At 37.4% G+C, this 23,959-nt stretch overlaps 1 protein-coding gene and 1 pseudogene across 1 annotated transcript in view; both read left to right on the forward strand.

Annotated features, from left to right (window-relative positions):
• LOC122397417 overlaps nucleotides 1-23,959 on the forward strand; it is a 303,877-nt gene that overhangs the window by 20,419 nt on the left and 259,499 nt on the right. The window lies entirely within an intron of this gene.
• LOC122397588 lies at nucleotides 6,877-6,995 on the forward strand (annotated as a pseudogene).

Here is a 23,959-nt window from a genome sequence, read left to right on the forward strand (position 1 = left end):
CTGCTTACATCTGTATATTCAATACGTGGTTGCAACCAGAGCCATGTTATTATTGTAAACATGGATACAGCTATTCAGACTAGAGAACAAAGAGAGCCAAGACAGCAGGTATCCATTTAACTTCACGCGATATAGCTTAATGTGTAGGGGAGATCGGGTCAAGTCGATATGCATTTCAGTTTTCAAATTTTGCTATTTCTATTTGAGTCACTAACATAATAAAAAGTATTCTTAAGTATTTCCTATATTTTTAACACTACGAGTAAAAATAAAATAAATTTGAAAACATTTGGGCGATCACGTCACAACGTACTAATTTTCATCAAGATGTGTCAAGTATATTTTTTATTAATATAAAGTATTTGTCAAGAATCGTGGTGAAATTTATTCTTAAAGCTCGATATCAATTTGATCGTAGAAAAATCCAAATTCTTGTTGTACTTTTAATTTTTAACATTAGTAGATAAATTGCGAATAAAAATTTTGCATTCGTTGGTAAACTAAACTTTTGCCATCAGCTTCTTGGTTTATCGATTCAACAAATTCTTTAATGGACTATAATTTACGAATGAACCTAAACTTTTTATTTGTCATTCGACGAATAAAATTCGCCCAACTTCGATCGCATGCCGTACACACAACCATAGAGAATTACACGCAGCGATAAAATTTAACTTTCCTTTAAAATTTAATTGGGGCACGCCACTCTTAAGTAGGCAAAGTTATGTTCGTAAAGCGGTTGGCAAATATTGCAGAGCGTAATCCCTTCATAAATATTCCACAGTTACGATAAACTGGTATGCTGTACGTACACTTGTTCCTTCGATCAAACTTAATCCACGCACCCCACAAATTCCCCTTCGCATTAATTAATTCACACACACGCACACAGGAGAAAGAAAACACACTGCGCTCTCGATATAGAAACGCACGTAGAAATATTTTAATCATTCCCGACACTTCCGCAGTACGACACGCGAAGTACAGTAGCTGGGCTCATAAATAGAACCATTCTTTCCTCATAATTTTTTTTTGTTTTTTTTATTGACTAAGAAGGTTTTTGCAGTGTGCAAAACTCTAACTGCAGTAAGTAAATTAGACGATATGTCTTGGAGAGAACAGTTATTTATCGATGTCATTCCTTTTCACTGATGCATTGTGATGATGTTGATAATAGATATTGAATTTCTTTGATGACGTAATGTATTCACGACATTATTAGCCAGGGATTTTTTCGAAATCTAATTAGAAGAAAACTGAAAGAGAACAAAATTTTACATCAATTTTGCATATATACATTATTTTTTAAATAAAGTGTCATATTCTTTTGTCATTTGAAAGCGTTTGTCAAGATGAGTTCATTCGTGTAGTATACAGGGTGTTCGGCCACCCTTGGGATAAATTTTAATAGGAGATTCTAGAGGCCAAAATAGGACGAAAATCAAGAATACCAATTTGTTGGTTTCGTTAAAAAGTTATTAACGTTTAAAGTTTCGCCCGTACTAAATTTTTATCTCGAAAATGGTTAGGATTTCGAGGGTATGTCTATTGACCAAAAATTATTGTAATCGACCACTGCAACCGAAAATAATTTTTTCAGAATGATTTGAAATTTTTTAATAATTATTTAACGAAGCCTCAGTCAAGAAATTGATCTTCTTGATTTTCGTCTTATTTTGGCCTCTAGAATCTCTCATTCAAATTTTTCCCAGAGGTGGCCGAACACCCTGTATAATAATCGAGGTCATAGAAGATCAGAAATAAAAGAAAGTTTTTTAAGAATTCTCCATACAAAAAATCGAAACATGTCATTCTTTTCTAATTAGAACGCTAATAATAACGTGAACATCGTGTATAATTGTTAATAGATCTGCTTTATTCGCATCTGACTAAAATGAATGTTTCTTTTTAATGAACACGAACTGCGAGCCTTCTCCAATCGCCTTCGTTTATTTCGTTCTAGCGTAGATAGTTTAGTAGCGTGCAACGAGGCATCCGAACGGGCCAGTTTCTAGCAGAACGCGCTTGGTATTGTGTTAGGGGCCACCTTGGGAGCCAGCAGGTGCTCCAGTCTGTCCCAAAGGAGATATCAGTTCCTCGCGATCCAGGAAATATATCTCGTAGACAAAGGTTAGCCGTGTCGCAGAAAACTCGTAAACTGTTGAATTGCGTTCGGGAAGATAAGATCGTTTCGATTGCTCCGAAAGTGGCGCGACTAAAATACTCGATCGTTTCTTATTCCTCGCCCGTTACTTTAGACTCTCCTATTCTTAGACGTTTGATACACTTGCTGGGCGTGCATACTAATTAAACTGTTTTCTATAGTCGAACTAAAATTATTTTCAACTCGCAAACTTACAATATATTGTTTACATTAGACGGTGAATAATTTTGTCTTCGAATTATCGGGATATTTTTGTAGAAATTTGGTATAATAATATTAAATCTTAACTGGGTATTATGTATTCGCAAGATGTGATTAAAGTTCGTTCACCGAGCAGAGTCACTAAATTCTAACACGATAGAAAACCATTTATTTATAACTGGTGGCTTTACTTAGTGAATGGTCTTTGTTATCGTAAGGCATTTCAAGGTACTTGCGAGAGAGCGTTCCCTCTGCTGGCGAGCGAAGGAAGTGTCGCCACAGTTAGAATTCAAATAAAATGGTCGAAATTAGAAATTAGTACATGAGGATTTTTAGGCCAGCTCGTTACGAAACTGATATAAATTAATATTTTATTATAAAAAAGAAAAATTTTCTTCAAATGTGTATAGAAAAATATACAAAGTTAAAAAATTCATAAAGGAGCAGCTCTTTTTATTGTTCAAAGCAGATGGAATAAATCGATTTTAGTAACATAGTGGAAGCCAACAAATCATTTTTCTATTTTTCTTTTTCTATTTATTTACTTGTGAAAAAGGTAGAAAATGAGGTGTCATCACAGTACTGTTACAAATTAAAAAGCAGCCACTTTCTTGCATAATTGTCTTTTATGCAGTCGAACGTAACGACTAATTATAAATAAAATAAACGTAGTCGCTGGAGTATAAAAATGTCTCACGGTACAGTTAAGTGGTAAACATTCTAGATCGAGAGAATAAATTTAAAATTATATCAACGTATCACTTTTGTTTTTACGTTTAATAATTTAAGTATATCATCGTGGTACGGATTCTATAAGCCGGCTGCACCAGTTTATAACAATATCGTTTTATGCCGTTTGAATGACATCGAACGAGCCATTCAGATTTCATGACTTTTGACACGATATTGCATTTTTCGCAGCGATCCGTAGCATTTCTATAGGATTTAAACTCCCAGTGACTGAGCCTCGGCAACTTCATGACAGTGATGTCATTATCACGCAAAAATTGTTTGGCTTTGCAGGAAATGTATCGCGAATGTCGCTACCGGATATATTCAATCTTCGCATAAATTATTGATTGCATCACAAACACGATACGTTAAGTGTCTACACAAGTATGTTCTTGTTTTCTTATTTTAACGCAGCTTCAACGTCCAATGGATATTATTCTACATTATACGATACAAAGGTTTCTTACATCGGTAGATTAAATTCATTTAGGAAATGTACGTTATTACGAACAATTACAAATTTTATTGGATACCATCACAGAAATGTGTTGATAGTCAACGCTGGTTCCCCGATGCCATGCGCAAGATTTTCTATTTCATCGAAAACGACTGAATTCTGAACCACTTTTAAATAGCACGACACGCTTGTACAAATTCACGGATTTATAGATCAAAGGTTCTATTTGTCGGATACTCGCGTGCTTTGATGTGCAATCGTTTACCACAACGGACAGGGAATGCTCCAAGTTCAGCAAGTAGCTGAAAATCCCCGATCCACACATTCGACAAAAGCCACTTGCCATGCATCGGATACTCGGCACTTGGCACTTGCTGAATGTGTGAATGGGCAATGTTTGTTGAATACTCTTCTGCTTTGATGCGAAGTCGTTTACCGACAACGATCGGAACATAGTGAAACTATGGAAGCTGCCGAGCATTCCATCTACACGTTCGACATTCGTCGATGAATGCTCGAACACTGTTCAGCAGCGTTCATCGACGTCAGCCAAGCCTTTGACAATGTGTAGAGTGTGGAGATCCTATGTAAACTAAACAATTTACTTCTTAGGGAACCCTACCTTCTAATTAAATCATACCTCTAGGAAAGATTAACCACGTTAAGTACAACCAGCGATGGGATCAAGTATACTGCAAGTACACTCGAATCACTATGAAGTAGACTTGAAGAGTACTTTCAAATATACTCGAATCTCCATCGAATAGGACCGAAACTTTCCTAAATATTAGAAACTCTCTGTTCTTCTCAGTCTGTTACATTGAAAAGTAATTATGGTGCATAATTAGCTTGCTCGCTTAAATTCTGTTTATATGTACATGTAATGATGTTTCTATAGTTTTATAATTTTTAAATATTGTAGTTGAAAGTATTTAATTTTGAATAAATTTTCTATTGTAAACGAATTTAAATACAGTTTTTCCCAACACACAGGATTTGGGTTGGATTAAATACGCAATTTATTTATATGGTAAAATTATTATTAAATGGTTTTATATTCGTACAAAAATTACTAAATAATAGTGTACGATTTTTATATCAGCACGTAGCATTTTGTAATCTAATTACAGCTTTTTTCTTTTATTTCTCAGTCAAAATTCGACTAGTTAGAAAAGTTTCGAATGTCCTTAACATAGAAGTACTTATAAGTACCTTTTCGAACCTTGTTTCGGAGTTCGGTATATATTAGTATAGAATAATTTAAGTATAATTATTGAAACATTATAGTTTCGATAATAATCATATATTGAACTTGATCCCATCTTTAACAAAACACGGTCTCCAAATTCGGTAATATCAGCTTTACCACTCGTAACAAAAGAATAGCAATCTTTGCTGACGATACTGGTATAATATCAGCGAATGAGAACCCTATAGTTGAAAAAAGAATAGATGCATCGGTAAAAGGGAGCAACATCGATGGGTGACTTCGATCTCTATGGAATATCATCTAATTTCCCTCTTGTAATTATAGTTTTACACATTGTAAAGGCCTTCTTAGCGAATGGAAAAAAGAAATTCTAGTTATCGATCACAAATGGCTAGCGACTAAGCTGGGTTTGGTCTGGATTTGATCATCGAGTAACATCGATGGATGACTTCGATCTCCATGGCATATTTACTTATTGCAATTATAGTTTTACACATTGTAAAGGCCTTCTTAGCGAATAAAACTAAAAAAATTCTAGTTATCGATCACAAACGGCTAGCGACTGGGATTTGATCGACGAGCCTCCCGTAATTGGGAACTGATTTGCATTCGGAAGTTTAAGATAATGACACGTTGCAGCGAGCAATCACATGGGAGGTTCTAATTAATTGCCGAGCCAATGCGCGTATCATCGGTAATTGTTTACCCTCGTTACATTAATTATTAATTATAACAAACAATCCGGCGGGCGAAGTTTGTTTAATTGGATGCGTTCATGCTCGGAATAAAGCTCCTCGCAGAAGCGTGTCTTGCAAAATTTTGTGTACCAATTAATAGCTGTAGGTGAAATTTTATGCCGTTGAAGCGAGTAAAGCCCCTAACGCTCGAAGGAACGAATAAATCTGTGTAGCTGGGCGGACGTCCGTGTAAAGTTTCCATCGGGATGAACCGGCGAAGCGACCCGAAATCACACTTTTTCAGGCATCGTTAGCAGGTTACCTGCAATAACCAGATAATAGTTGGCCGAAATTCAAATTTATTTCGTCAGTGGGCAGTTGACTCTCGGCATTCCATGATAATAGGATAATCGATGAAATTGTCACCTCGTATAAAAGGTGTTCCGATAGGCGGGATTCTGGCGTATTTCAACGAGACAAACCGAAGCCACAGTACGCAGCGTTAAATAATTGCTTGGTATCCGTTCGATTCTCGAGGGTGATTCGAATGGCGGGATTGTCGATGGGCCAGGGTGAAGCGAGGCAGCTCGAAATGGAAAACCACGAAAAAAATTGAAGCAACAAAGAGATCGAAGGGGTGGGGGAGGGACACGACACGGCGAGAGGGAGAACGGGAGGAAAGAGCGCGATAGGGCGAGAGCGGAAGAGAGAAAGGGGATCGCTGGAGGAAAAGAGAGATTGGAGATAAACGAATCAACGATCGTCAGCCACAGGCTGACCGCCGACCGCGCCCGACGCTCAGCGCCAACGAGAAATTGAAAATGGAAATGTTTAATTGCCCGAAAACACGATGCCGCTCTCCACCGCGTCGTTTTATATTTTTCACCACTTCCCCGAAGATCCTGTACACTCGCGTGTTTTAACAAAGGGCTCGTTTGTTTATTACGCCAGACATCGCGGTCTGCTTATGATACACGCAAAGCCATGTTTTTCGAACCTATAATTGCTACGTCGTTTGTTGGTGCAACGTTCACCGTGTCGGTAAAATCACAATTGTAGTCCGCGTGTTTGTTCGCTCGACCATCGACAATGTCTTGTTGAAAAATTCGGGAACGATAACGATCGAAAAGTATTCGTTAATATGTTCATTGCCATGGCTGTCACCGGTGACCGGCACTTTGAACTTACAATGGAGAAACTCTAATGTTTGTAAAATTGTAAATAACTCGTAAAATAACATGCCATTCTATTATGGAATATTTCTATTTTGTGTGTTTTTATTCGAATGAGAAATTAATTTTTAATATATAGTTACTCCCACTCGTATTCGTACAGTATAACGGTGGTTTACTATAAATGAAAAGAAACCTGTTTCTTATGAATTGTTTTTAAAACTGGTATAAGTTTATGTTTGAATAAATTAAAAATAAAACTTGTCAACGATTGTGCCACGTTGAAAACACCGGTTCTCGTCCGATCACCGAAGTTAAGGAACGTTGGGAACGGTTAGTACTTTGGTGGGTGACCACTTGGTATCACTGTGTATTGTTGGCATTATTGGTATTATATATTGTTTATATTATACCTTTCTATCACTTTGTAACCGAGCATTACTTGCTTATTAATATTAAAAAAAGAAACTATTTCGTTAATAATTGGAAGGAATTCATAAAAAAGTTTCTTCTCATTTGTAGCGAATCACCATTATAGTGTACGAATACGAGTAACTAGCCAACGATTTTGTCGAAAACTGTTCTAATTAGGAAAAAATGAAAGAGAACAAAATTTTACATATATTTTTGTATGTCATTTTGTATGTTCATTCGTGTACTATATGATGATTTTCGAAGTCATGGAAGATCAGGAATGAAAGAAACATTTTGAATATTTTATAACATTGTGTTTATAAGGACTCTTTATTAATAAGATTACAAAAGATGTTCAATATGACTTCCTTGTGCACGAAAACACATGTTTGTTGCATTTTACTTTTTAAATCATTTATATCTGTAGGTCAAGTCATATCAAGAAGAAACATTCGTAAATACAATATTATGAAATATTCGAAATCGTTCCTTCATTTTTTATCTTCTATGACCTCGAAGGTCATCACATAGTGCACGTATAAAAAAATATAAGGCATTCCAATTAAAAAATTGAGGGTCATTCATTTGTCGAAAAATAATGTGAATATGCAAACCTGTCCTATTGGTCATTAGAAACTGTAAAATTTGTTTTTCTTACATTTTTTTCTAATTAGAATTGTTTTCGAAAACGTCGTTGGCCAGTAATAACATGGACACCCTGTATAGTATCTGGCTCTTCGTCAACCCCTATATTGTACGGTAGTGGAATATACGAGTTGACTATTTGAATTATACAGTGCCTCAGACGACTAGAAAAATTCCTAGAGCCTTTGAGGACAATGGATTTTAGTGGATTCGTTTGAAATTCACACTTACAATTAGGAGGCAGCGTTCGGGTAAAGAGTAGAGACTCGGTGCAGTATGTTCTTTATCTACGCTGGCAAGAATGCATGTTCTGAAACTGTGTTTGTAAAGTGACGTTAGGCAATGCATGCACGGACGGCTGGAACATACCTTGAAACGTAATGTCACTAGGCACCTTTGTCGTGTCTGGCCTGTGAAGCCTCCCGGAGACTCGTTATCTTTTTATCTGGTACTCGTCCCACCCGTTCGTCTGGAAAGAGGGACGAAAGGGAAGATGGAAAGGAGGAGTCAGGCGAGCGCACACGAGACACCTACATTAATTATTTTTCTTCGTCCTTTTGTTTTTCCCCAGCCTCGCGACCCTCGGGTGGCCGCCATTTTGCGAGACGTCACTGACCGCGGATACGTAACTGCGATGCACTAAGATTTTTTCTTCGCTAAATTACTCGCCTCTGCTCGAAATACCTTCCGAAATGAAAGGACAATGTTAGAAATTGTCGACGAAAAATTTTTTCGCAGCGCGTTTCTACGAAACCTTAGGAGTAAACAGTGTAATATCCATTTTGCACGGGAATGATAGGAAAGTCATGAAAAATGCATTTAAACATGGAAACTCACAGTGTCGAAGTTTAGTATCTTGAGTGAATGTACCACGCCGCATATTTGTATATAAACGAATATGTTAAATTTTTATTTTATTGAACTTAATTTGATTTAATTAAACATGGAATTTTTCACTTCTGTTTACTTCTCGTTACTTGAAACCGAATGAAATTAGCTTATTGACATTGGTGCTACAATTACTCCAAATATTTTGCGATATTTAAATAAAAGTCATTATTTATCACACTCTTCAAACTTATATAATTAATTTTCTTGTATTATAACCCAAAAATCCGAAACATTAATAAAATTGGGTGGCGGTAAATTAAATTAAAGCAAGCTTACAGCTATTATAAAGATCGTTTAAAATGGCGATAAAAAAATTCTTAAAACACAGCAGACACAATTACGCTCTCGTAATTCAGTCTAAAGTATATATCGTTCACGTATTAAGAATTCATGAACGCTAAAATTTCTTGAACCACGGCTGCAGTATCCGAACGCCGTGGTACGCGCTGCATAATCCCGAATAGTCGTAGCGTTCAGCAAAGCTGACACGGTAAATTTGTCAGTAACAGTAACTACGACTGACGGTCTTTTGTATCTCCTAACAGCATAATAATTTTCCTGGATTATACGCTTATACATTCTTCTAAACCCTGTCAAAGTCCGTGCTCTCATCCGAATGATGGTTACTAGGATACGCGACACCCCCCTCCCGCCAGCGAGCGTTTCCCGTTTTACTCTTCTCCAGCCCCGTTCCTCTACGTCATCCGCCACATCGTGCGCTGATGTATGATTTAATGCTGGTTTCGAGAGTAGACCGAGGAGAGCGTAGAGCGAGTAAACTAGCAACGGAGTAAAGGAGTAGTGGGAAGCGAGGGGTGGTTGGGACGGTATAAGGGTTTGCACGGTGTAGTGTTGCAGTGAGCTCATTAATTTACTAGCAAGCGCCAAAGGGTGGCTTAGCAAGGCGCTAGGTTCCATTTTATTAGGTAAAATTGAAGACACGTTGGAGAATGCGTTTCTTGAACGTGAGAGGAGCGTGCGTTCCTACGAAATCGAAGACGTCTTTGTTGCAAACGCGCGTAGCAATTCCCAAGTTGTACTCATACTCGCCCAATTTCTACAATAACCGTGAAACATATTATTTCCAATAAAATCTAACAGTACTGACATTTCTCCTTGCAATTTCACGATATTTCAAACATAGCTCTTTTATATTTTAATTTCTATTTCCATTATGACGACGCACAGTGTTCGAAAATAGCGATTTAGACGCGAAAAAGTCCAATTTTTTATCATCTCCAATCACTTTACTTTAGGTGGCATTAAGTTTGTAAATCCTTGAGGATCTTCGTTTGAAACATTATTTATTCCTAGAAATTGTTTAAATAGATTAACCTCTACTCAGAAACTCGACGTTTCTAATCTTCTTGGAAATCTGTTTCTGCAGTCTCTCCTTCTGGGAAATAATGATATTACAATGGTTTACTTTTGTACTGTATGAATCTTGCATAGAAATTATATTATTATATTCTTAGAATAGAAGTTATACATGTAGTTTGTTCACTTCTTTGGTTTCTTTGAAAATCAGCTGCTACTTTTTGCTACTTTCTTAATAATACACCTTTAAAGTTAGCGAATCTTATTCTTATTATTCCTATTTTCTATTATTTTCTTTATTATTTACATACATTATGATAATTAAAAATGTTATGCAGCAGTGAAACTTTTCTAATAAATACATTTCATTTTTTTTCTTTAATTAAGTAATTCAATTTTCATTTAACATAAAATAATATAAAAATTATTAAGCAAAACTAATGATACCAGTATTAATAATCGCCCATAATCTTGTTTTCGAGGATTTATGAACTTTTAAGGTGAAATATAATTTTTCGTGTCTAAATCGCCATTTTCGAATATTCTGCGACGTGATCTTGTAACGTGTCTTATAATTTTTTTGTTTTCCGAGGAACAACAATTCCAAAAATGGAAGTCGTCACAGTCACTCGAATCGATATATAAACCAGCTAAAGAAATAAAAATTTACAGAATGTGCTATTCTTTTGCTATGAACTATCAATTTGCTCGCACGACTATACGAAGCCCAAGAACTTCTAAGATTGACAGTCCTATTTCCAAACTAACGGTAGATTGATTAATGACTGGCAGTCTAATCGCTCATTTCGTAATGGATACTAACTGACTTCTAATTACAGAAGTCTTCACGACTTCTCTTCCACTTCGTGCTTCTGCGTAGAACGAATAGAGCCTGTTTCGCGTTCAGTGGTGGACAGAATATCGACAACGACGCGGAATGTTCACCAGCGAGCCAGTCTCCGAGAATAAAAACTAATTCCTGTCGTGTCCTTTGGAAATTCCAAAGTACACGGTCGTGTTTGTTCGCTGTCGGGACCGGGTACCGAATATTCTAAGCAGTGAACCCTAATTTCTCCCGTCAGCGTGTTCCGTCGAAGACGTGTTGATTGTAAGATGGAAATTCTTCGGCTCCGAAATTAGCAGAAGATCCACCGTCTGTATCGTAAACTCTGTCAGCAGCTGGTGCTAATAATGCCCATAAAAGAAACTTAACATCCGCACAGAGACATCGAAACTTTAACTACCCTTGCTCGCAGTTATTCTTGCTCTCGTAATTTCTTCGAACGATTATTCTTGTTCCATTATAGAATTTTATATCAATTTAGCCGTAAAACATCGAGCACTATTTTAATACTAATCTCACATTCCCTACTAAAAAACTAAAATTTCTATTCGTTATTCTTTTTCGAATAAAGTTTGCCAATGTCCTTCAATTTTCTTTCGATGGTGTCACGCGGATTTATCGAACACACGTTAGATATTATAATCCGCTTAGTATTGGAAACTGGTAGTCTGATTCTAAGTATATAAGAGCCAATGTTGATGTTTACGTTGTCCGCAAGTTTGCCGACGAGTCGCTGGTTGTCAAGGTACATGCAAATTCTGATATTTGGTATTCCGGAGACAAAGCTCACGTTTAACAGAGAAATTATTCTAACAACAACTATAGTACACACTTTCATAAAAATGAATTACATTTTTCATAATAACTCGCTCGAAGAAAACACTTAACCCGCCAAGAATTACCATTTTTCTTCATTAGATTTCTTTCCAGGCTACATGACAACGCGATTATTGTTAATTACAATGCTAACGTAGAGTTTGAAGAACGTAGTGTTCTTGTTCCTGTTAGTCCTGTCATTTGCAAATCCTACAAACTGTTGGGGGCTCAGCCGGGATTAGAGCGGATTAAACGAGTTATCTGTAAGAAGTATCGTGCTTCGCCCGATATAAGAGATCACAAGTTTTACCGAGAGTTTCCACGAGTTGTTGAAATTTGTAAACATTTAAACTGATTCTTGAAACGGTCCGATAACAAGAAACATTTAATTGAAACCGATTTTTTAACACTAAATTCACGGATATTGTTTGTATATTTACTTATATCGAAATGTGTTGCTTTGATAGGCACGTTAAAACGTTTGTTTTTTTACTTAGGGTATGTCTTTGCTGAAGCCAAAGATAATTGATTAGAAATTTTTATTGCGTACACGTGTAGGATTGCTCCATTTGCAGCAAAGTACTAAATGTCCATTATGCATTATCTATCGGGATTCGGTTTAAGTCGTTTCACGCTCGCCTCGGGTAGATTAAGTCTTAAACATGCGGGATCCAGCCGAAAGCATGCAGAGGGAAAAAGGGTTAACGCATTGCCCGGAAGAAGGTCCGAGTGTGGTCAGCTCGTGTAATTCCCCTTTAAAACCGACAAGAATTAACTTTAGCACATCCCAAATTCGCACCGCATTTTGCGGCTATTATGAATTTAAGCACTCTCCGCTCTGCGAGGTGTAAAGGATTCCAAAATGAACTCCCACGCACCATGGTCGGAGACGAGAAAGATATAGCAAGATGGTGATACGAGAAGTTATTGCAGAAATGAAGAGATTGTAACAAAGTTTTATTAAATAGTAATTATAATAGGCGAACTTTGGTAATTCGAATCTCGAGGGAAGTTTCTTTTCCAACATAAAATTCATGCGTACACTATACCTTGGTTGCTTTAGTTGTTGCTTTACTATACAAACAGTATTGCAGATTTATTTTCTGCCTTCCAAATCAACTTTTTCTTTCGAATGAATATTTTACGAGTACCCTGCAGCTTGCATGATTTTATGCATGTAGTTATATTAACATTTAATTCGATTATGCAGCGTTGTACACATTAGTAGTTGAAAAGTAGGTTTCGAACAATTTTTTATACGAGTTATTGAGATGTTTGTTTTGCAGTCGAAGTAAATAACAATATAGTATATGAAATACATTTGAAAGAACAAATAATTATTATTTTACGACTTTTTGCCCATTTTGGTTATAACAGCTAGGATCTTTGCAATGAAACATAGCTCGTGGAACACGAATGTCACGTAAAACGAAGAACAATATGCAAGATTTCCGAGTTCGGTAGGACCGACGAAACCAGCAATGAAGTTATAATATGGTTTTCTATGGATCTGAACTCTCGAGGATAGGGATTGGTGGGTTATACTCTCTTCCCATCGAGAACGGAACTGGCCTTCTAAACTTGTTAGCACACCCATCTTTCGCGCAACGAACGGGCGAGATCCGTTGATTTCATTATTAAAATGCTCCACTCGGAAGTAATCAATTATCTCAATGCAACGACTAAGCCGTGAATATGTTTTATACGTATACATTCCCCCCTACAATTTATTATATTTTGTAATAAATGCTCGTCCATACGTTTTACAAAATTTTATACAAATTGCTAAAAATCAGGAACTCTAACTGTTATAACCAAAATAAAGAAAAGTTATAGTTTTATGTGTTTCAATAGCTAAATAAAGTAGAATACATTTTTATTCGTTGAAACTTTAATTTGTTTTGTGTACAGATGACAATTAAAATTTTTTATTGGAGAAAACTTTAAGCTTCAAGAGACTTTAGCTTGGATGTAAGTAGAAATAGTGTATAATAGTCAGACGCGACGTCATCAAGCATTACTTCCAATTACAACACTTAATCCTTTACTTCATAGCTGCAACAAAACACTGACTATTACTTTCGTAGTATACAGGGTGTTCATGCTATTACTAGCCAGCGAGTTTTTCGATAACTATTCTAATTAGAAAAAAATAGAAAAGAAGAAAGTTTTACAGTTTTTTATGATCAATAAGACAGTGTATATCAATTTTTCATATTATATATAAATATATTCCATATTTTTCGAGAAGTGAAGGTAGCCTTCAATTTTTTAAATGGGATGACATATCTTTTTACGTTAAGAATTATAGTTTTCTTTGTGTCAATAACTAAATAGAGTAGAATACATTTTTATTCGTTGGAACTTTAATTTGTTATTTGTACAGATGACAAGTAAAATTTCTTATTTGATGCTTCATTTTCAAGAAAATAAGAAATTGTGTATAATGGTCAGACGCAGACATCGGTGTAAGTAGAAGTAGCGTATACATAGTCAGACGTGCTGTCACCAAACATTGGTACCTATTACAACACTCTATCCTTTACTCAATAGCTGCATCATGACACAGATTATTACTTTCAAAGTATATAATTGACATCTTCGATCCTATAATAGTATTAACAATATTATAGGAATACACTGCTGACGAATATTATAAGTTTACTTCAGTTTTGTCTCGTTTATTGCGATACTTAGAACTACTGTTTTTTCCTTTTGCGGTATTTACATGAAGAATGACTTGTTAACCTTTTTAAGAGAAGTGTTGTTTACAGGATGGACAAAAGTACAAATTCATTTATAAAAGAAACGTCTATTTGTAAACTAATTACAATGAAAATTGTTACCAATAATTATGTAACGCTCTATTATAATTAATTAGTTGATAAATTCTCGTTTTTATGCTACTTAATGAATTTTATTTACCTTTCGTGTATTTTTACCAAACTCTACAAAAGAAAAAAGCAACAGTTTTAACCATAACAATAAACGAGCCAAAAGTGCAGCGAACTTAACTGATCAGTGCATTTAATTGCTTTTGTAGGTCTTGCAATATTCGTAAACTATAAAATCTCTGATGTCTCGTTTCCTCCACGCCCTAATCACGGACTCATTTTGTTTATTGATTAATCCAGTCCCGTGCATGCTCGTCCAATTCAATTATCTAACGTCGGGACAAACACGACCGAATCGAATACGTCGAAAATCCGATTTTCCTTCCGTCCGCAGATCTTGATAGCCGGCTCGAAAAAATCGCGTATCGTCGTGCTTCGTATCAGTATTTCGGAAATGGGCCGGCGTTCCTAGCGCGGTTTCTCGCCGTGACACGGCATCGCAGGCGTTCGTATCAAATTTAATTATTCCGGAGACGATCACACACGGTAATTTGCGACGCGTACCGCATTCATCCGGTCCCGCCTCCCCCCTGATTTCCATTTGCTCCCGAATCGTAGGTGCCTGCCGTGTTACGGCCGCGAATGCGAGGCGTTCGCGGCAAGGACGCAATTGTACCCGCCTATCTCGCTCGACAATCTATCAATTAATTAAGGAAAATCACAGTTTCGCTAAATGAATAGCAGACACCAGTTCTACGTGCGCATCGGATCCAGCCTTGAAGGCCACCCCTCGTACGAGCAATCCCCTGCCGATCCCTCGTTGCCATGGCCGTGCGGCTACAAACGTGTTCAGCCTCGCCGTGAATTACCGGATATCTTAATGAGTGCCGTAATTAATACGGACGCAGATTGGTGGGACGCTCGCCAGAACGGGGGGTGAGATAGCGCTTAAACCGGAACGTACGGGCTTTGTCACGGACGTGTACAAGATAACCGTATATCTGCTGTGAAATGCAAACCGAGCCGACGACCACCGTGGACACCTCGCTGCGCTATCCCAAAATGGGATTGCGGTAGATCGCTACCGACGCGACGTACCGCTCGTCTAAGCGTGTTTGTGTACACTGATACTCGACGTCTGCGTTCTACCGTTCCTCCCGAATGACGCCTCCGCGCGCGCGCTCGCGCGTGCAACGCGGGACATGGCAATTACACGCGCCTCCCACCCCCCACCCCCCACCCGTGATTAGAACGTTAAGAAGTTCCAAGTTTTCAGGACGCGGAACGGCGATCCTACGCCCAGATAGACGGACCGTTTTCGCGGAATTGGAATTTTCAGGTCACTGCAAAACTGATGCATCCTAACGTGGCGCACTGTTCCCTCGTTAACGTTCGCCAGTTCAACGCGATGCGAACGTTACGGATGGAGCCACTATTAAATTGTCGATTCTTGTCTCCGTTAAGCTTGATCGTATTGCCAACGGAAATGAGATACACTGAAAAAGAGAGCTGCGTTTAACTTTTGTTTATTCTACAGAATCGGTCCGTGGATAGGAAGCAGGGTTTCATTAAAAGTCAGTCGAAGTCATTCCAATTATCAATAGGTTTATTAGTTTTTAAACTGATTTCATTCATTTTATTTCTCCGTTTACATGTTCCTATATAATGGTCATCTCTACTCGATTCTTCTGTTACTTTAAAAAACAAGGAAACCTAATATTGAACTTGTAAAACGATTAATGGAAGAAAAGTTGAAATTTCAATCAAAGAGCAATTTACATGCATTTGAGAAATATAAGTGAATATTAATATAATTATTAAAAGTAATACAATTTGAAATAACGCAATTTTATACATGAAACATTTTTACTCAAATATTGTTAATGCAGAGACACTCGATATTACAGAATTTTTATTTATTCGTGGAAAATATAAAATTTGTAACATTAATGTTTTTGTTTTCGTTTATTTCCACGTAAATTTCTCGGTCCCCAAAACAACGCCATTCCAGTTAATAAATAACAATCAACGATTGAATCAAAGAAGGTTCTAAATTCATAAAACTTTATAAATTTCTAATTTTTCAATTATTTTACCTAATATCGATTTTTACCAAATTGGTAAATGGAAATCAAAGCATTTAAAAAATAATGAGCTAATAGAGGATTACATAAATTTTCAAATAATTAAAATCGTTTAGAAACCAAAGTACATAAGTAGCTATTTTACAAATTGCATGATCTTCGTATGGTAGCTCAAGTTAAAACTAATTACGTCTCCTAATATATTCACCAACCAATCGTCAATTTATCTTTTCATATCACATTTTTAATTGCCTTGCATTTCTTTAATGCGATTAAAATCTGGTCCTTGTCGATCGGGTTCCAGAAATTGACGATGACAAGTCAACTTTCAAACCAATCTCACGATAACGGTTTCGTATACACTGATAGTTTGTCGAGTTAATTTAATGGAAATGGGACGATTTATTTTTTTTCGCGTAGATTACGTTTTTATATGGCGAAATAGCACTGTAACCGGCCGAAGCACGAAGCGTAAAACAGTGAAATAAATTTCTGGAAAGGCTCGTCTACCGGAGTACTTAAATAGCTGGATATTCATAGATCGTTGCAATGCGACACGCGGTGTAGTTCCCATCGTTTATTTTTCTTCATAATCACTTCCATCGAAAATGCGGCGAGTTGGAGTGCGAAAGTTTTATGTTGCCCCTAACACGAGGCAATCTTACCGATCCCCGGTGCCTTCCAACGCTAGGCATCTAATAAATATTAACAAGAACCGCGACGAGATGGTAATCCGGCCAAGTTTTTCTTTGTGGGTAGACTGCCAAGGAGATGTAAAATGGAGAAACCGGGGGAAAGGGTGTGACGCGACGAGTAGTTGAGCAAACTGAAGAAGGATGCCAAGATAATTCAGAAGGGGAAACACAATGAAAATTTGACAATGTAAATTATCCTGTTATTCTTCTTCTTTTGCTATCTTGCTTCCGTTTTCTCAGTACCTATCCTTGAAACTTGCCGCTGGGAACTTTTGAAACACTATTCCAGGTTGCTGAGTGAAAAGGAAGCTGCTGGCAACAGTGGTAATGCCTCTTTCACACGCAGAGAGACAAACTATTTCAATTAACACGCTTCTTAAAACTGCTCAAATTTTTTGACGTACAGTCGGCTCGGGGAAGTAACTTAACGCTCTCTCCTTGAGTGGTTTAAAGGAGGACGGTAGAAAATGGACTAAAAATTTTTATAGCACCGTTTAAGGTGCTATGGTATTTTGGTTTTGCTCGACATCAATTCTCACTCAATTGACCTGCTCATTTCCTCGTAAACTACTTCGAAGATGCTTCGATATCTGAAAATTTACGTAAGCTCGATAGCTGTTATAATCACAAGTTTGCATCCGTTTTTGACAACATTTTTTCTTCCTTGGGTGTTAATGGTCCTGTGAGAATTTTTCATGTCCAGACGGAGCCAAAAATAACCATTTTCTATCATCTTCCTTTAATGAAACGTTTTTTTTAATTGTTTCAGTTTTTGCTGTTATTATCTTCGATTTAAGTGACAAACTATAATATTAACAATGAGCATACAAAATCTTAAATTCGAAGGACATACAGGGTGAGACACGAATTAGTCCCCACGATTTTTCAGCCCCTTGCGATGATCGGACAAAAAAATCAGTATTTGACCGACAAAAAATTGTAGTTGCTTAAAATTAAAAAGTCACTGTTATATTTTTAAAACTAGGTATTTTTAACTTCATAGTATTGCAGGCGCCGTTGAGACGAATTCAACGACCTGCTATATTATTATCTTCGGATGACATTGAAAGGAAAATTGCAATGAATCGATTGCTACAATATTTGAAATTATTCAGCGATACACAATACTAAGACCTCGCATTTGGATGTAAACAAATGAACGTAAACATGCTCATTTATTCAACTTCAGAACTTAACACACAATATAAAAGGAAAATTTATACAAGATGGATAGAAATGTACAAAGAAGTTCTCTAATTGAAGCTACACATAAGACTTTATTACAAAGAATAGAACTTTGCGTTATAGAAGCTGGAATGCAGTTTGAACATTTAATTTAATTACTAATTATCTGCACCTTTTTAACATGCGTGTTCTCAGTTTGGTTTTGTATAAACTTTTCTTTTATTTTGTGTGTTAAGTCCTGAAGTTTCATAAACGTTATGCTATTAATATAGCATTCGTAATGTTTACATTCATTTGTTTACGTCCGAGAAGTACGTATACCTTCGTTAATTTTAAGAGTTCAGTGATATGTTTTCGCACACATATTTCTAAAATTATATGCTTTAAGAAAATGCACAACAAAAAAAGATCGAATTTTTTGGCGGTTTACAGTAGAAGACCCCCTTAAGTAAAAGGATCAGACCGTTTAAACAGATATAGCTCGACCGAGCAACATCTTCGTTAATTGTAGGAGTTCGATGATAAGCTTTTGCATATGTATTTTTAAAACTATATCCTTTAAAATGCAAAAAAAAAGTTATCGAATCTTTTGACGATTTACGATAGAAGACCCCCTTAAATTACAATTCTAGAATATCGAACAGCACGAACTTATGGGACGACCCAATACTTTTCGTTACCGATTTTTTTTCATAAAAATTCTTAGGATAACTGTTACTTTTGGTCCCGTGGCTACGACCACGATGGCAGGATAATCACAGCAAGGAAATCTCGTTACTTTTTTACGAGCGGGCTCCCTCGCCACTCATTCGCCATCGTCATCACCGTCGACGGGCCAACATTCGTTATCATCTTGTACCTCCTCGGCCGGTTGTCGCTCACGGAAATGGAATTTCCGAGTAGAATCGCGGAAAAATTGATTCGTTTAACCTGCTCATTGTACTCGGTCGAGATCTGACAAGCCGCTCATCGGGTTCTGGTTGGCCCCGAGTCGGGGAGCCCCGGGATTCGTGGTTTCGATACGAGTTAGCTGGAAGGGAAGCGGCACGCCCGAACCGAACGTAGCAACACAAGACAGGGCTATTCTAAGGGCTCGAGATTACAAGCTATTGTTCCCGTGCCACCCTTTGTCTCAAATCTACCCTTCCTCGACCGACTCCCACCCCGTTTCCGCCCCCCTCCCCCTTTTTGCCCCCCTCTCCCCCACCTATCTCGTCCTTCTTTGTGTTTTTTAATTCGCAACTTTGTAACCAGCTCGTTTCTCCCTTTTGGCCCCGAAAATCTCGCCCGCGCCCGTCCCTCTATTTTCGGTTTGCTTTACCCCGACCCTAACAGTCCGTTTTCACTGCTCGACCCTCGATCCAATCCAAGGTGTCCCCCGTCGTCGACCTTCGTCAACGATTATTCCTCGGAGGAAATCTGGCCCTCCGTGGTCGGGAAATCGTTTTGCATTTATTCACTCGTGAAACGTTGATCTGGGAGTTTATATTGGCCCGGAATATACCAATGTAATTTTCGAATACTTTCCCTAGATTGGAGAGGTCCTAAACTTTTCTCCGATCCTCTTTCGCGGACTTTGCGAGAGCTTTTTCATAATGTCGGAAAACGGTCGCGTGCCCCTCTAATTATTTTTCCAAACGAATTCAAAAGCAATTTATTAAATTTGTGTGCCAACTCATTAACGCCGTTTCAATTTCATCGGGAATTGTGAACCCGCGTTGCCTGAATCGGATTAAGATCGCGCAGTGTCGGGGAAAAGTTGGCAAATGATTTCGCTTAAAAACCCAAGGCGTCCATTTCGGTTTAAGCTGTGCTTGTAATCCCAGGACACATTTAAATCTTCCGGTAGAAAAGTAGTAGTTTCTCTTTTTCTCGCGCCGGGGAAGCTCAGTTCGGAAGAACGTATTCAAGTAAAGCGAAGAAGGGTAACAGACAGCGCGGGCACAATATCACGAAATCCACTGCATAATTATAAGGCCATAATACCGAAGGAACGAGTTTACACGGTAGACGGGATTTCTGTAGTTTGCTAAAGAACGGCGAAAACCCATTATAGATAACGAGAGGCAGAAAGAGACAAAGTTGAGTGGTAGGGGTGTACGAAGTAAGATCGAGGTGACGGTATACGAAAAGGCCCGATACGCCTTCTCCAAGGATTTGCGAAACGATTCCCGGCTACGACTTTGAAGTCGTTCGCTGCTAAGAGAGAAAGAGAACCGGAGGCTTCGTAGCAGTCGCTTGCATCTCTCCCCGGCCATCGCCGGCAGTAAAATGACGTCTCCGATGGAGGAAAGTAGAGTGGATATCCGGCGTGCTCCATGCAATTGGAAACTTTTAGTGAATGTAAACCGTTTCGTGCTCGAGTAGATACAATCCGGTGCTAACACAGTATCCGCTTCACTCCCTTTAACCCCGCTTCCGAATCTCTCTTTTCCTCCATCTTGCTTACCTATCCACACGAAACCGAATTGTCGCAGCTGCGCCTGCGCTATCGGGATTTTTCCTAATTTTTAGAAATTAAACATCGACCAGGGGGCAGTCCCTTCGCGACGCCCTGGAAAACGCGAGATCAGACGATGAGAAAGAAATCTTTTACAATTATCTTGACTTTGATCGATATTTAAATTTAATCGATGCAAGCGTGCGATTTGCTCGCGATGACGCTTGGATGTGGCCTTCCAAGATTCGTAGATACCAGAATTAAAAAAAAAAAGACAGTACAAAAGGAGAAGAATAGAATAAACAGGATTTCCGGACGTTAGAAACGTATAATGGTGGCTATACAGGGTGTTCCGAATTTTTCCGTACACACTTCAGCAGTGTTTTCCACAAATAAAAATAAGACTAAAGTGTTATGTAATAAAAGATTCATAAATGCTTTGTTAAGAAGTTATGTCAAAAATATGATAGGTGATGTTTTTTTATTTACCAAACAAACTTTACTAAAATTTTGTTTAAAGAGAGCAACTGCTAGTCGAAGCACGAAAAAATATTTTTAACGTAGAATTATATGAATAACTTAAACATTTCTATATCAGAGTTTAGCTTCTATCATTTATCTTGGATGCTGAAGTATTCTTTCTTCGATGATAACTTTATGTTGTCATAAAATTTTGAACTATTGTTCAAGTTTATGTTCACTAAATTGCAAAGAAACTCACGATATCGTATATTATTTTATTATAAATCTTTTTTCTTATTTCAATGTCCCGAATCTCAACCGAGTTTCACAGTTCATATTCTTGTTATAACTTCCTACCAAAGCATTCATGGATTTTTTGTTATATAACAGATCCTATCTATCGGACCGTAGGAACGATGGATCGTTTTGCTTATTTAAACATTGTTAAAAACGTTTTATTCCCATTTACTGACCGTAAATGTATGCATCCCTTGAAAGAGAAATAATTCTTTCGATGGACGCGTCAGTTTTCATGAACTTTGTTTTAATTAATAGTTACATTGTTGATCAGTTGAAAATATTAAATATCATCGCCTGTGGGTAATCTTTTATGAAAATATTACTTCGACAAATATATTTTGAGAATAGCAAGTCTCGTTCTATATATTAGGTGTATCGAAAAGTTCGGAACTCAGCATTTAGCCACATATCATAAATTCGAAGCGACAAAAAGCGCCGGAAGAGGCAAAGAAAAGTAAATCGCACGGCATCTGGGGAGGAAAAGATCGCCGGGGACGATCGAATTCACGACGCCCTGGAAGATGTATGCAAATTCGAAGGTTGCACGGAGTCAGCATCGACGGTGCAGCTTCAACCAGATGGAGGATAAGGTTGAAAGGTGGCGAAACCCTAGAGCAACTCCGTATCATAGGGGCGGACATAGTTATTGCTATGCATATGGTACCTCGAACAATAAAACGGAATAGCAGCGGCGCAATAGGTTCGGGTAGGTGAGACGGGATTTTAGAGTCGGTTTTAATCGGACTATCGAGTTAGGACTGGCAAACGCGACGGGTCGAATCGCACTGCGAGCTTCCCTCCTCCCCCCCCTCCCGTGCCTCGTTTCCTATTCTTTTCGCCCGTTCGCGAATTTCTGTGCGTCGTACTTTACGTTTCTTCTTTTATTTCCATTTTCACGATCCTTTCTCGCGCGCGAACCATCCGGGATCCATCGACGAGCAGACGCACTGTGTTCCGTGTACGAGAAAAATACAATATTTGAAAAGAAATCAATAATATATTCGTATTCGTTCGAATAAATAAATTAGAAATCGATGATCAGGTTAGCAATTGTAATAACTTATTACGACAGATTTCATATGAAATTTCTGCTGTTCTTGGCATATTTTATATTGTTCAACGCTTAATCTTACTTGTATAAAGCCTGAATAAGTTCTGGAAAATTTGTTCGACGCTTCTGTGTGTAAACACGAGCTTCGTATAATGTTCGTATAAATTTCTTGTCCCGCAAAAATATATCAACTGTGTGTTTACTTATTTCTGTCTCTCTAAAATTGCTTGATTTTTAGTTTAAACTTAATTTCGGTTTACACCGATTCTTAATATTTATTTTAAATGTTATTTAAATAATCTATATGCTATAAAGATAAATGTTAAATGAAGCTTAAATTTCATTGATATTCATTTATTTTTGCCTTTAACTGTAGGTTATATGAGACCCAGAGTCAGTACAAAAAGGTGGGTTACGTTCCGAAAACTTATTAAAAACAAATATTTTTTTTTGATTCCATATACGCAACTTAATTTTTATTAAAAATATAAATGTACGTATAACACGAAACAAGAAATATTATTTTAATTTAATAAATTTCTTCCTCGTCACTGCTCAGTATAATCAACCGAAAACGTTTTTTCGTATAGTGTGCCGGGAATGAATCTGGCTAAAGTACAAATAAATTGGCAATATCTTTAATAATGTCGGAGACAACAGCTTATATTTTATGGGGAATACCCTCCATATAAGCAGCAGTTTGTAGCAGAAGCTAATCCCTGGGTCGTTAATTATTCGCATGTGCAAGGTAGCGCCATAGGATGCCAAATATTGGCTTTAGCGTACCGTGACTGCAAGATTTTGTAGCGGTAAGGTTAATTATATATTTAAGAAGCCTTCTCATAAAATCAACCCTGGACCGCGTATACACGTAGTTGTCCTTACTAAAATATTCTGGCTAAATGTCCTCATACCATCCACTTTGTCTGACCAATTTATCCTCCAGGCTCAAAAGCCTTCCTTTAAGTTCTCCCTTATGAAAAATGTTTAAAACTCGTTATATCTATATAAATATTTCTTATTACTTTATGCACATAATCAATATCTGAAACGGCTCCCACATTCTACGGAACACCCTTGTATATTTTTGTTACATTCTAAAAACGTTACTTTATATTCCAAAAAAGTTTATTTTTCCCATTATTGGTAGTTTTGTTTTTAACCATGAGATCCACCAGTTTTTCAGGGTTGTGACGTTTGCGTTATGCCTTTGCCCTTTTGTTACGACAGTGGTGGTCGTAAAGTTACGATCACTGTTGGACCGAGCCACGAGTCCACACATTTCCACATACAGAATTTAGGTACCTCACTTTGTTACATCGTACAATTTATTAGTAATTTATTCTCGCCTTCCCATTGCGTCGGCTG

The sequence above is a fragment of the Colletes gigas genome, unplaced genomic scaffold, assembly GCF_013123115.1.
Source record: "Colletes gigas isolate AHSC1104 unplaced genomic scaffold, ASM1312311v1 Colletes_gigas_Sc00009, whole genome shotgun sequence".
Taxonomy (NCBI): domain Eukaryota; kingdom Metazoa; phylum Arthropoda; class Insecta; order Hymenoptera; family Colletidae; genus Colletes; species Colletes gigas.